This window comes from Rosa rugosa, chromosome 1 (assembly GCF_958449725.1).
Source record: "Rosa rugosa chromosome 1, drRosRugo1.1, whole genome shotgun sequence".
NCBI classification, from domain to species: domain Eukaryota; kingdom Viridiplantae; phylum Streptophyta; class Magnoliopsida; order Rosales; family Rosaceae; genus Rosa; species Rosa rugosa.
Window position 1 is genome coordinate 31551367 of NC_084820.1, and position 2707 is coordinate 31554073.

Sequence of the window (2707 nt, forward strand, 5' to 3'; positions counted from 1 at the left end):
GGTGGAGCACGAGGCCGGTTTACCCCCGTTTTGATTTCAAGCTTGATATCTCAAGCTACCAGTCACCACTCCTCACCAAACTCCATCCACAAGCTCGCCTCAACGTCCTGAAGCTCCCAGAAGTGGCCTTGCACGGCGGCGCTACTCGTGGTGGCGGCTGGAAGCCAGACCCGATCAAATCGAAAACCGAAGCTTCGAGCAATATATCTCGCGCTACAGGACGTTGTTTTGAGTGTTTCTTGAACTGGTGAACTCAGAGTGAGGATCTGAACAACTTTCCAGAAGGTATCGAGGCCTGAAGTTGCAGTTTTTACGTCGAACTAGGAGCTCGCCGGTTTCTGGGTTTTTCCGGCCAACCGACTGGTTTGAGGTAATTTCTATTCCTTCCGGTCATTTTCAGACTTCGTGCTAGTTATGAAAGTTGTCAAGCATGATGAGAGGAAGAAGAGCAGCCCCGCCCCGACACCATTGGTGGTGGTCGGCGGCGGCTCTGCCACTAACTCCGGCGGCCCTTTCCGGCCACCTCCGGGGATCAAAAATATGGTTTCTGTACATTTTCAGATTCTATATTTCAATACGATCATTTTGATATATTATACACAATTTTTGGATATCATATGATTTAGTTATGAATTTTACGATTTCGATCGATTTCGATCGTTCGATTTGTGATATGTGAAGATCGGACCGTCCGATGGACTTGTAGTTTTGATATGTGATCTTATGACTGTCCCAGTGGCTTTGTGTGGTCATGGGCGAAGATCCGACCGTTGGATCTTCGTATAATTGCTAAACAGTGATTAGGGAGGCGATTCGTGAGAATCCGTCCGTTGGATTTTCGTATTAATTAGCGGAGATGTTGGTAAGGACGATTCAGGAAGATCTGACCGTTGGATCTTCGTGATGATTTTTGGAGGATGATCCTAAAGGCGATCTGTGAGGATCCGACCGTTGGATCATCGTTTAATTTCGATCCGACCGTTGGATTGTCGTTGATTATGTTTTTGAGTTATTGGCTAAGTTAAGGTCATGTCTGATTAGGTGATCGACGGTTTGATTTGGCGGACGATTCGTGAAAGTGTATTTTGAGCTGTTAAGAAGACGCAGCGGGAATTTAGAGGTGAGTAAACCTCACGTGGTTCATATTACGAACCGAATAAATTTAATTACCTTATTTTGTCGTAATTGCGTGAAAATATTTATGAAATAAATATTTGTTTTAAAATCATATGGACTTGATCAACTACGGTCCATGGGTAAGTAAAATGATTTTTACTATACAAATGAATTTCTCGGTTTATTGCATGTGAACTATAGTTGGTATTAGTGATTATCCCTGAGCGGATAATTACGTATATATATATTTACGTGATTATATGTGAATGGTGTGACATTGAAGAGTGTGGAATTGGGATGATTAAATTATCATGAATTGACATGTAACTTACCATATTTATATGTGATGAACATGATTGATGAGTTCTTGTTAATATTCATGATTTACATTGGAGGATGTATAGAGTTAGAGAATGTAGGATTCTGAGGATGAGGTGTCCGAAGTTCGACGGTTAAGGATAACCGGAGTGTTTGTGTACTGAGGACGGGGATGTCCAAGGTGCGACGGTTTATTATTAACCGAAGTTGTGTGCTGAGGACGGGGATGTCCAAAGCGCGACGGTTTATTATTAACCGAAGTATATGGTGCTGAGGACGGGGATGTCCAAAGCGCGACGGTTATAGTGTTAACCGAAGTATTTTTGCCGTTGCTTGACCCTAGGCCAAGGTGTCAGAGGTAACGAGGCAGTTAGAGCTCTAACGTGTTATGGGATGGGACCAAAGTGGTGATAGTGTTGTGAGATAGGACCAAAAATGGTGATAGTGTTGTGTGATAAGACCAAAGTGGTGATATTGAATGGGTTTGACGTTTGCGTCGTGGATGTTGAGATTGTTGGTTGTGTTGTTGAGTTATAAGAATTGTAATTTAAAATCAACAGTTCTTTCTTGTTTACTCATACTGGCTGTAAAAAGCTTACCGGGTTTTGTGTTGTTGCAACTCCCGGTACACTATTCAAATTGTGTAGCGGGAAATCCTACAGGTCAGGAGAACCAGGACGGTGATCGGGCTGCTTAGAGTAGTGTTATGTGAATTACAGCATTATATTGTGAGGTTTGTTATGCTCATTTAGAGCTTTGCAATTTTACTTTGTAAGAGTGAATTGTAATAATTAACTCGAGGTTTTCGAGTTTTTGTGTTGAGTGGCGAGTGGTGTGTTTGTTTGTGAGAAAAAAATTCAGAACGTATTTGTATTAATTGTTTATTCATGTTTCGGATTTGAATTGGTTATTCAAAATTCGGGGTGTGACAACCACAAAATGGTGACATCTGTCACCCACTCTGCCACCCACTCGACCAAACCCATGCTGCTGGCATGTCAAAAGAAAGGAGCTGACACCCTTATTTTCGGGGCCAAGCCCATACTCCAACAGTGTACCTCAACCACCTCCAAGCCCTATAAAAAGAAGGACTCTTCCTTCATTCGGGGTGGCTTGATCACTTGAGGAGATCTCAAAAAAAACTTCCCCTCCTTCTAACTTTCTGATTGGATCATCAGAGCCTGATAGGCCAGCACTATGTTGAATCGATCAGTCAACCCTATGGAGAGAAGATAAACCCCACATCCAAGATCCTACCCCTCTACCCCACCTC

General features: G+C 42.7%; 1 long non-coding RNA gene across 1 annotated transcript; it reads left to right on the forward strand.

Moving 5' to 3' along the window:
- Positions 1-2331, forward strand: LOC133735344 (uncharacterized). Its single transcript, XR_009858953.1, has 3 exons — positions 1-370; positions 1042-1120; positions 2082-2331. It is a non-coding gene; the product is annotated as an uncharacterized LOC133735344 (long non-coding RNA).
- The last annotated feature ends 376 nt before the right edge of the window (positions 2332-2707 follow it).